Genomic DNA, 12682 nt, shown 5'->3' on the forward strand with positions numbered 1-12682 from the left:
GCAGACTTAAAAGTAACTCAAAAGTTACTTTCTCTAGTAACTAATTACTTTTGATATACAGTAATTGGTAACGTAATTGAATTACTTTTGAAAGAAGTAACTAGTAACTGTAACTAATTACTTATTTTCAGTAACTTGCCCAACACTGCATATCAATCTTCATCAACATGGACATTGTTGGTGTAATGAACTGAAAGGAATCCATTATTACATATGATTGGATATATTTGTGTAATGAACAACCTTGTAATGCTAGTACAGTGGATTGTTTACAACATCAAAATGCTATTTTGTGCTATTATCGTTTGACTGAAGAAGCAGTCAAATGACTGGATTTATTCAAAAAGCCATTATGAGACATCTTGTCGCTGAGATATTCATGCAGTGTTGTACATTTTCAAAACATTAATTTACAATGATTACAATAAGGAGAATAGCATTTTAAAACTCAGTTATTATCAAAGCAACTTTCATGATGAATGTTGATTTGACATGTTTGTTGTAGTTTTTCCAGGATGCCTAACATTCCGCTAATTGCTAAACAACAAAAAAGATTACTTTAAGTGATGTTTCTTATCATTTGTGATAAATTCTAGAAAATGTAATGTTTTCCTTTAAAAATCAGATGATGAGCCTCTTTTTGTCAATTTAGTGTTTGCATTGTTTCAGTCGAGTGTGGACTTTCTCATGCGTCTTAAGATGTGAGTTACGAGCGAAACTCTTCCCACATGTAGCACACTGATATGGCTTTTCTCCTGTATGTGTGCGCTGATGCTTTATGACATCTGACCTATCCCTGAAACTCTTGCCACATGTAGCACACTGATATGGCTTTTCTCCTGTGTGTGTGCGCTGATGCTGAATGAGATGTGAGTTACGAGCGAAACTCTTCCCACATGTAGCACACTGATATGGCTTTTCTCCTGTATGTGTGCGCTGATGCTGAATGAGATGTGAGTTATGAGCGAAACTCTTCCCACATGTAGCACACTGATATGGCTTTTCTCCTGTATGTGTGCGCTGATGCCTTATGACATCTGACCTATCCCTGAAACTCTTGCCACATGTAGCACACTGATATTGCTTTTCTCCTGTGTGGATACTCTGGTGTGTCTTGAGATTACACAGTTGGCTAAAGACCTTTCCGCAGTCAGTGCACTGGTGTGGTTTTTCTCCTGTATGTGTGCGCTGATGCACATTGAAAGCTGATTTCTCCCTGAAACTCTTCCCACATGTACTACAGTGATATGGCTTTTCCCCAGTATGGATCCTCTTGTGTGTCTTGAGGCTAGATATTTGACTAAAGGCCTTTCCACAGTCAGTGCACTGACATGGCTTTTCTCCTGTATGCGTACGCTGATGCACAGTGAAAGCTGAGCCCCCCCTGAAACTCTTCCCACATACATTGCAATGATATGGCATGTGTTCTGTGTGGATCCTCTGGTGTTTCTTGAGGTTAGACATTTGACCAAAGGCCTTTCCACAGTCGGTGCACTGATATGGCTTTTCTCCAGTATGAATCCTTTGGTGAGTCTTGAGATAATCCATCCTAGTGAAGGTCTTTCCGCACTGAGGACATGGATATAGCTTTTCTCCATGTATCAACTGATGGACTGTGAGAACTGATCTCTCCCTGAAACTCTTCCCACATGCACTGCACTGATATGGCTTTTCCCCAGTATGAATCCTCTGGTGTACCTTGAGAGAAGATTTTTGTCTAAAGGCCTTTCCACAGTCAGTGCACTGATATGGCTTTTCTCCACTGTGAATCCTCTGGTGAGTCTTGAGATAATCTTTTTGTCTAAAGGCCTTTCCACAGTCAGTGCACTGATATGGTTTTTCTCCAGTATGGATCCTCTGGTGAGTCTTGAGATGATGCATCCTAGTGAAGGTCTTCCCACAATGAGGACATGGATAGAGCTTTTCTCCCTTATGTGTCAACTGATGGACAGTGAGACCCAAACTCTCACTGAAACTCTTCCCACACACACTCCTTTCTCCTGAGTGGATGCTCCAGTGTGCCTTGAGATGACTCATCTTATGAAAGCTCTTTCCACATTCATTACAATGGTGTTCAGTTTCCCCAGCATGGCTCATCATATCTGTGTTCCTGTGTTCTAGGTGATGTGCAAGAGGAGGACAAGAAAAACATTTATTGTTGTTATTATTATTAGAATGTATGCTTGTTTTTGCTTCAATATTTCCACAAGACAAAACACTGATGAGTAACTTACCCATAGGCAAAGAGTCAATGTGGCCATGCTCTCTTAAATCAAACTCTTCCTCCTCTTTAATATCCATCAGTTCAGATTTTTCTTCTTTGCAGTTAAATGTTGGTGATGTGTGTGTTTCAGTATTGTAGTCATGATGCAGTCCAGGCTTTTCTTTTCCTTTCTGAACTGCAAACAGAAACTCCTGAAGGAAGTCATCAAACTTTTCTTCTTTTATCTTCTTCACTTGCATAGGCAGCAGTGTTGGTTCTGTAAATCCTGACATTTCAAACTCCATTTCTGTGCTGTGAAACAAATTCAGTATTACTTTTGAATCTCATATGTAATTTACAAATACAATTGAGGGATTAAATTAAATAAAAGAAAATACAATATAGTTGCACTGTTAATTGAATATAGATATAGTGTATATGCTCAGAGTAACCCAGAGCCTACCTTTGAACAGGTGAGTTCAAACATCTGACTCCACTAGGTGGTGTTTATATAATGCCTCTTCTCTCTGACTCACTAGGTCCATCTAACCAATCAGTGACAGGAACCTTTATGATGCAAATCAGACTGATAGGGCATCAAGTGGGCGTGGCCATAGAGGCACTTGCAGACACTCCACAAAGGAGGGTAGGTGGGGTAATTAATACTCCACAAAGGAGGGTAGGTGGGGGTGATGAACACTCCACAAAGGAGGGTAGGTGGGGTAAATAATACCCCACAAAGGAGGGTAGGTGGGGGTGATGAACACTCCACAAAGGAGGGTAGGTGGGGTAATTAATACTCCACATAGGAGGGTAGGTGAGGTAATTACATTGGTAAGTTAATATTTTGTCCTGTGGAAATATTGAAGCAAAAACAATCATAAATTACAATAATAAAAATTACAAGTGTTTCAAATAGTTTTTTGTCCTTCTCTTGCAAATCATCAAGAAATATATACAGATGAAATGAGACATGCGGCAGAAATTGATCATTCCAGTGACTGTGGAAAGGCCTGTATTCAAACGTCTAGTCTCAAGAAAGTGTTTCAGTTATAGCTCAAATCTCAGTCAACATCAGCACACACATACAAGAAAAAAGCCATAACAGTGCACTACATGTGGGAAGAGTTTTTTTACTGCACTACCATCTCACTAGACACCAATGACCACACTGCAACAGACTGAAGGTATATCTGTGCACTACATGTGGGGAGAGTTTCATGATGAATTATCAAGACAACAACAATCACTTATGGGACTAAAACCATATCTGTGTACCATATGTGGGGAGAGTTTCAGTCACAGCTCAATTCTTAAGGACCACCAGAAATGACATACAGTAGTCAAACATTAGAAATGTATTTGTTTATGAAATCAGAGCTCATGTATTGACACCTATATTGAGCTAATACAAGATGAAGAGTAAGTAGCTCATCATCCAGATGCCTGTGGTTGCCTTCCATGATCTGATGATTAAAATGTTCAACAGCAACAACCAGAGAGCTTTTATTCAAATGTGTGATATTACAGGAAATGTCCTACTGTGGTAAATACACACAGAGGAACTTTTGTCTCCTTTCAACATTTGTGCGATAACTTCAATATCCCAAAAAGCCACTTTTTTCGCTTTTTTCAAATTCGTGACTTCACTAGGAATATCTCCTCAGCATTTCCAAATCAACCCCAATGCACCCCCTATGATCATATACTTGATCAACCTCCATCATTTAAGGGAATTATATCAGCCATATATAGCAAACTGATGGCACTCTCACACTCTACTCTTTCTGATGTAAAATCTCATTGGGAAGGGGAGCTGGGGGAGCCTATCCCCGAGGCATCTTGGGAGGCCGCCTTAAGCAGAGTACATAACTCATCAATTTGTGCAAGGCATGGACTATTACAATTTAAGATTGTACATCGCATACATTGGACTAAACTCAGATTATCCAAAAGGTTCTCAGATGTAGATCCACTATGTGATTGATGTAAATGCCACCCGGCATCACATACCCACATGTTCTGGTCTTGCTCAAAGCTGGACTACTACTGGACTTCTATCTTTAACACTATTTCAGGCTTCCTGGCTCAATCGGTCTCACCATGTTCTGTTACTGGGTTATTTGGTATTATGCTCGAGTCCAGTAAGCTAACTAAGTCTGACAGCGTTGCCTTCCTCACCCTCGTCGCTAGAAGGCTGATTTTGATCAAATGGAAAGACAGCAAACCCCCAACTTTTACACACTGGATCAAAGATACCCTTTATTTTCTTAAACTTGAAATAATTAGATACTCTTTGAAAGGATCAGCAAATAAGTAAAATAAAATATGGGGACCTTTCTTAGACTATGTTAGGGAACAAATCACATTGCCTGACTCCCAGTAGAATGAGCAGAGACATGCTTTATATTTTATTTAATTTTTGTTCATTTGTGGAGGTGTATAGAAGCTCCGTAATGTATAAGGCAGCAGTGTTAACCTTACTGCAGTGATGGTTCTGTAGACAGTGGTCACTCCCCTCCCTTCTCCTTTTTGTGTGATTTTTTTTTTTTGTACTTGTCTTCCTTATTGTCTTCCTTATTATGATTTAAATTTCATTTTTAGTTTCTCATTTTTTTTATTATGTCAGTGTTTGTTAGTGTTGTCAATATGTTCAATGTAAGAATGTCTTCTTGAAATGAACAACTTGCCATATCCATGTTGAACTGAAATAATGATAATAAAGAAAATAAAGTTTTGGTTTTGGCCATGTTTTATATTTTAAACATTCATCTGAGCAAGCCGTTTCATAAAAATCTGAATTTCTTCAAACAGCCATTAAGATTTACCAACTCATTGAGCTAGTCAAACAAGACATTTATTATAGTGGATGAAATCCACTATCTTGAAATCTCCTGGCTTCTTCTTTTTATTATTATTATTCTTCTTATTATTATAATCTTTTCTTTTTACCTTTTCAAAAATAATGAATGCCTCTCTAACCGCTTAACAAACAAACATGTTGAAATAACCGTTGTGTAAAAAATGTTTAAAAATGTATTTTTCTCTCTGTGACATCACAAGAGGGCTCATTTAGAAGGGTCGTAAAGAAATCAGGTGTGGCTTCATGCCGGTTCCAGCGCCGACAAGAGTGGCAGCATGTTGAGGTAACTCTGTGTCTTTGTGTTTTTCTTGAATTTCCCCTTGGGGATCAATTAGGGGTGTAACGGTACACAGAAGTCACGGTTCGGTTCATACCTCGGTTCGGACATCACGGTTCGGTACGAGTTCGGTACAATGGAGGGAAAAGCAAAATAAAAATGCAGAAAGCATTTTTTTTTGTACATGTCTCAGGCTGTACCACCTAGTGTCATACAGTCTCTTCCCTGAGCTATCTGCAACAGCCTAAAGTGTGTAAGATGTAGGCTAAACAGTACAATAAGTACCCAGACTCCATCTGTAACTTGTAAACAAAATAAGACAATCAGCTATAAAACTGGGCCTACAGCATCTCTTATTTCTGAAAGTGCAAATTACATAGAAAAAATATTTTTAAAAATCCACTTAAGCAAGACCTTCAACATCTGTGTTTAGTTGTATATGGAAGGGTCTACAATTTGCCTCAATATTTTTTTTTATTGTGTGTAAAGTAATAATCTAGCCTACTAACTGTGAAAATATCACACTATTTTCAGTCAACAGTTTAAAAAAAAAAAAAAAACGAAATAATTGCTCCTTTCATTTCATACACAGACTACAACTAGAAGTCACGTGACTTTGCCCTTTGACGTTAACTCACCGTAGCATGGTTTGTTTATTAGCCTGGTTAGCGTTGTCACTTTATTTTACTCTATGCACTTAACACTACCAGAACCTCATGTGAGAAGTTACAAGTTACCCCAACATAAAGGTAATTACCACGCGATTTACATAGCTTTCTGTCATTACGAAATAATTTAATTTAAGCCATAGGTTTTGGCCCTATTTGTATGTGTATCCAAAGGCTGCTGAAGCGCAGGGGAAGTTTTTTCCCCTCGTTTCAGTGATTGGTAGCCTACATCATCTGGGTGATGGCTTCGAATATGTGTAGCATTTTTTCCACTCACATACCCAACAACTGCTGAACAACGCCGACACACAGTTTCATCTTATCCACCACTCTTTCGCCTGTACTAACGTTACTGTAACTGAAGTTCTCAAACTTGCGATCTTAAAGAGACTAGCGGATCCTCTAACTCTTGTGGGTCTAACCTTAGTGCTGCTAATGACTGACTGACTCGACCGACGACCTGACAAAAAAACATAGGCGCCAATCAGAGCTTCAGAGCTAAGGCGAGGCTACAGATTAGCGTTAGGTGTCGCTAAAGAACTCGCGTAACTCTCGCTACTTAACAGTAATTGCGCATGACATTAATTAATCCGCACACGAGTTTTATGTATTTTTATACCGTGTATTCTCCGTGTAAATTCATGCACCGAACCGTGACGCCCGTACCGTTTCGGTTCAATACTAATACATGAACCGTTACACCCCTAGGATCAATAGAGTATCTATCTATTTATTTATCTATCTATCTATCTATCTATCTATCTATCTTCCTTCTTAGCATACAATCTGGCGCTCCCTAAACTACAAATCCTTAAATGAATCGTTTTGGACCACACTGTCAGTTATCCTATGAATGGTTATAATATGTATACTTCGACTTCAGGACCAATGGCAGGGTAATCAGCAGGTATCATATGAATAGTATCCAGTCTACCTGTCTGTCTCTCATTATACAATATTATCACCTTTACTTCAGGAACAATGGCTGGGTAATCAACAGGTATCATATGAATAGTTATAGTATTCGCACTACAATTGCATACAATTACTCCATTCAATCATGAATTTTGTTCATTAGTATTGCTTGTTTTTCAAATGTTCATCTGAATAATACCATACATTTTAATAAAAAACATCTGGTTGCTTCGTTTGAACATTGTCAAACTTTAATACGATTAATGCAATGCCACAATCACAGATGAATGTGTAGTACTTTAATAAAGACCTCATCAGGAGATACATCAAAAACAAACTGCATCATTCTGGTCCAGGATGATGTACTACTAGTATGAATATTACTGTTCTTTATAAACACACAACTGGCAGATTGAAACATTCTCCATCTTGCATGAGCTGAATATACTTGTCTGTACATGAGTTCTGTTTTCATAAAAATACACACTGTCAATTTAACATTTCTAATGTTAAACTCCAGTATGCAATTTCTGATGGTTTTTAAGATGTGAGCTACGACTGAAACTCTGAAGTGCACTGATATGGCTTTTCTCCTGTATGTGTGCGTTGATGGTTTGTAACCTCTGCCTTAGTCCTGAAACTTTTCCCACATGTAGCATATGTGATTGTGTAATGAACAACCTTGTAATGCTAGTACAGTGGATTGTTTACACAGTGAAAACATCAAAATTATATTTTGTGCTATTATCGTTTGACTGAAGTAGCAATTTCAGATAAAAAAGTGGATTTATTCAAAAAGCCATTATTAGACATCTTGTCGCTGAGATATTCATGCAGTGTTGTACATTTTCAAAACATTAATTTACAATGATTACAATAGAGAATAGCATTTTAAAACTCAGTTATTATCAAAGCAACTTTCATAATGAATGTTGATCTGACATGTTTATTGTAGTTTTCTCCAGGATGCCTGACATTCCGTTAATTGTTAAACAACAAAAATATTACTTTAAGTGATGTTTCATTTCATTTGTGATAAATTCTAGAAAATGTGATGTTTTCCTTTAAAAATCAGATGATGAGCCTCTTTTTGTCAATTTAGTGTTTGCATTGTTTCAGTCGAGTGTGGACTTTCTCATGTCTCTTAAGATAGGAGCTACAACTGAAACTCTTCCCACATGTAGCACACTGGTATGGCTTTTCTCCTGTATGTGTGCGCTGATGCTTTATGACATCTGATCTATCCCTGAAACTCTTGCCACATGTAGCACACTGATATTGCTTTTCTCCTGTGTGGATACTCTGGTGTGTCTTGAGATTACACAGTTGGCTAAAGACCTTTCCGCAGTCAGTGCACTGGTGTGGTTTTTCTCCTGTATGTGTGCGCTGATGCACATTGAAAGCTGATTTCTCCCTGAAACTCTTCCCACATGTACTACAATGATATGGCTTTTCCCCAGTATGGATCCTCTTGTGTGTCTTGAGGCTAGATATTTGACTAAAGGCCTTTCCACAGTCAGTGCACTGATATGGCTTTTCTCCTGTATGCGTACGCTGATGCACAGTGAATTCTGAGCTCCTCCTGAAACTCTTCCCACATACATTGCAATGATATGGCATGTGTTCTGTGTGGATCCTCTGGTGTTTCTTGAGGCTAGACATTTGACCAAAGGCCTTTCCACAGTCGGTGCACTGATATGGCTTTTCTCCTGTATGGATACTCTGGTGAGTCTTGAGATTGGATATTTGACTAAAGGCCTTCCCACAGTCAGTGCACTGATATGGCTTTTCTCCAGTATGGATCCTCTGGTGAGTCTTGAGAGAATTCATCCGAGTGAAGGTCTTTCCGCACTGAGGACATGGATAGAGCTTTTCTCCATGTATCAACTGATGGCATGTGAGAGCTGATCTCTCCCTGAAACTCTTCCCACATACACTGCACTGATATGGCTTTTCCCCAGTATGAATCCTCTGGTGAGTCTTGAGATAATCTTTTTGTCTAAAGGCCTTTCCACAGTCAGTGCACTGATATGGCTTTTCTCCAGTATGGATCCTCTGGTGAGTCTTGAGATGATGCATCCTAGTGAAGGTCTTCCCACAATGAGGACATGGATAGAGCTTTTCTCCCTTATGTGTCAACTGATGGACAGTGAGACCCAAACTCTCACTGAAACTCTTCCCACACACACTCCTTTCTCCTGAGTGGATGCTCCAGTGTGCCTTGAGATGACTCATCTTATGAAAGCTCTTTCCACATTCATTACAATGGTGTTCAATTTCCCCAGCATGGCTCATCATATCTGTGTTGATTTCTAGGTGATGTGCAAGAGAAGGACAAGAAAAACATTTATTGTTGTTGTTGTTGTTATTAGAATGTATGCTTGTTTTTGCTTCAATATTTCCACAAGACAAAACACTGATGAGTAACTTACCCATAGGCGAAGAGTCAATGTGGCCATGCTCTCTTAAATCAAACTCTTCCTCCTCTTTAATATCCATCAGTTCAGATTTTTCTTCTTTGCAGTTAAATGTTGGTGATGTGTGTGTTTCAGTATTGTAGTCCTGATCCAGTCCAGGCTTTTCTTTTCCTTTCTGAACTGCAAACAGAAACTCCTGAAGGAAGTCATCAAACTTTTCTTCTTTTATCTTCTTCACTGGCATAGGCAGCAGTGTTGGTTCTGTAAATCCTGACATTTCAAACTCCATTTCTGTGCTGTGAAACAAATTCAGTATTACTTTTGAATCTCATATGTAATTTACAAATACAATTGAGGGATTCAATTAAATAAAAGAAAATACAATATAGTTGCACTGTTAATTGAATATAGATATAGTGTATGTGCTCAGAGTAACCCAGAGCCTACCTTTGACCAGGTGAGTTCAAACATCTGACTCCACTAGTTGGTGTTTATATAATGCCTCATCTCTCTGACTCACTAGGTCCATCTAACCAATCAGTGACAGGAACCTTTATGATGCAAATCAGACTGATAGGGCATCAAGTGGGCGTGGCCATAGATGCACTTGCAGACACTCCACAAAGGAGGGTAGGTGGGGTAATTAATACTCCACAAAGGAGGGTAGGTGGAGGTGATGAACACTCCACAAAGGAGGGTAGGTGGGATAATTAATACTCCACATAGGAGGATAGGTGGGGTAATTACATTGGTAAGTTAATATTTTGTCCTGTGGAAATATTGAAGCAAAACCAATCATAAATTACAATAATAAAAATTACAAGTGTTTCAAATAGTTTTTTGTCCTTCTCTTGCAAATCATCAAGAAATATATACAGATGAAATGAGACATGCGGCAGAAATTGATCTTTCCAGTGAGTGTGGAAAGGCCTGTATTCAAACGTCTAGTCTCAAGAAAGTGTTTCAGTTATAGCTCAAATCTCAGTCAACATCAGCACACACATACAAGAAAAAAGCCATAACAGTGCACTACATGTGAGTTTTTTTACTTTACTACCATCTCACTAGACACCAATGACCACACTGCAACAGACTGAAGGTATATCTGTGCACTACATGTGGGGAGAGTTTCATGATGAATTATAAAGACACCAACAGTCACAGATGGGCCTAAAACCATATCTGTGCACCACATGTGGGGAGAGTTTCAGTCACAGCTCAATTCTTAAGGACCATCAGACATGACATACAGTAGTCAAACATTAGAAATGTATTTGTTTATGAAATCAGCAGTGTTGGGAAAGTTCACTTTCTACGTGAACTAGTTCAAAGTTCAGTTCACAAATTTTTAAATGAACTAGTTCAGTTCATAGTTCATAATTCAAAATTTTGAACTAAGTTCACACTTTCCAAAAATGAACTAGTTCATAGTTCTTTTTTTTTTCATATGTTGCTGCGAGCTATTATTTTTCAAAATTATTGCCACAGCCATAGAATGCAGTTAATTTGGGTTGAGGATCTGTCTTGACAGTCTTTTGATTTTTTTATTGGCTTGCACATACCTTGAAAGGCTAGCCAGGTGCTTCAGTTCAATGTGCTGTTTCAGGTTTGCTGTGGGTGACTGGAGTTTGCACAGAAATGTACGATTTTTCCCATCCTCATCGACCTTGTCATAAAACTTTTAACATTTAAATGATCATACGATGCCTCCTTGCTGCTTTGTCGTCTACATCAGCCTTTCTCAAACTTCTTTGACCTGAGGCCCAGTCAAGGCATACTTTGGGGTCATATGGCCCACCTACATGAACCCACCCTCTACTCCCACCCCCCATCAAATTATCATAATGATGATCACAATTATTATTTTTATACTATATTGCTATACATGCACTTCAAAACAGTCAATTTTTAAAGTGCTATGATTGTTCACAAAAGTTTGTGAAAATATGCACATCAGAGTACTGCTTTACTAATGTAAAATATAATTAGGCCTACAATAGTTTAATTGTTTTTGCATTGTTGCATGATGCTTGCATGAGAAATACTTCTTAAAACAACAGCAATTATATGGGTGCCATTGTTTTGGGATGTTTCCCTCATGCAAGCATCATACACTGATAGAATATTTATATGCTATTTAATTATTTGAATGCCTGAATGTAAGGATTCAGGAAACACAATACCAGCTTTTGGGAATGGTAAATGGCGGATCAGATCATGCCTAGATCACTGATCTGGAGATCTTTAACTATCTTTAACTAGGACTAATTAATAGCTTTTGGCTCACTTTAATACTTAATGCTAGACAGTGTTTTATATAGTCTGTGCTCTGTTTTTCATGGAAGTTGCATAAATCCACGTAGTTAAATGTCGTTTCATAATTAAATAGCCTTCCAATAGGTTGAAGCTTAGATTTGCTACCAACGTGCACACGCATGCAATCATACCACGACTTAATTCTATGCCTCTATGTTTGATGACACCAAATTAACAAGTAATTCCTACTAATTGCAGAAACGTTTGTTTTCTTTTTCTGTCCGCGGTACCTTAATCAATTGCGCAGCAAATTATAAGACGATGACCCGGGAATAATTTCACTCTGCAGACCAGCATTGTCCACGTTGCGGACCGCGGCCCATAGTTTGAGAAATGGTGACCTTCGTGGTGCCATATTAAGGCCTTTTTACGGTGTGTTTTAGCCGGGTTTTCGCGTGGAAGGCTGTGTAGAAATCTGGCACCCGATTGAACGAAGTTAAACTGAAAGAGCGTGCCGTTCACAGACACCAGAATGAACGAGTTCGGAGTAACGTTCATCAGGCAGTAATACAGTACGTTCAGTTCACGTTAGCTCAAAATATGAACAAGTTCATGAACTTTAGTTCAATGAACGCGTTCAGGCACAACACTGGAAATCAGAGCTCATGTATTGACACCTATATTCAGCAAATACAAGAGGAAGAGTAAGTACCACATCATCCAGATGCCTGTGGTTGCCTTCCATGATCTGATGATTAAAATGTTCAACAGCAACAACCAGAGAGCTTTTATTCAAATGTGTGATATTACAGGAAATGTCCTATTGTGGTAAATACACTACATGCCTTGTTTTACTATCTCCATGAGTTGGTAAATCATACTGCCGGTTTGAAGGAATCATTTGATTCTCAGATGAATGTTTAAAAGATAAAATAACTAAAGGCTAAATGTTGATTGTTGATGATTTTATTTTTGCCTGAGGCCACATATATGTTTGTAAATGTGGTACCATACTTTTACTTTAGGAGTTTGTTTTCAGAAACATATACTAAATATATTCAGGCAAAAACTGCATGTGCCCCT

At 38.4% G+C, this 12682-nt stretch overlaps 1 pseudogene; it reads right to left on the reverse strand.

Annotated features, from left to right (window-relative positions):
• LOC143137593 (uncharacterized) overlaps positions 1-12682 on the reverse strand; it is a 288160-nt pseudogene that overhangs the window by 88931 nt on the left and 186547 nt on the right.

This window comes from Alosa pseudoharengus, unplaced genomic scaffold (assembly GCF_046254945.1).
Source record: "Alosa pseudoharengus isolate Yale_2024_CS ecotype anadromous, Long Island Sound unplaced genomic scaffold, YU_APseudo_1.1 YU_APseudo_1.1_scf_1, whole genome shotgun sequence".
NCBI lineage: Eukaryota > Metazoa > Chordata > Actinopteri > Clupeiformes > Clupeidae > Alosa > Alosa pseudoharengus.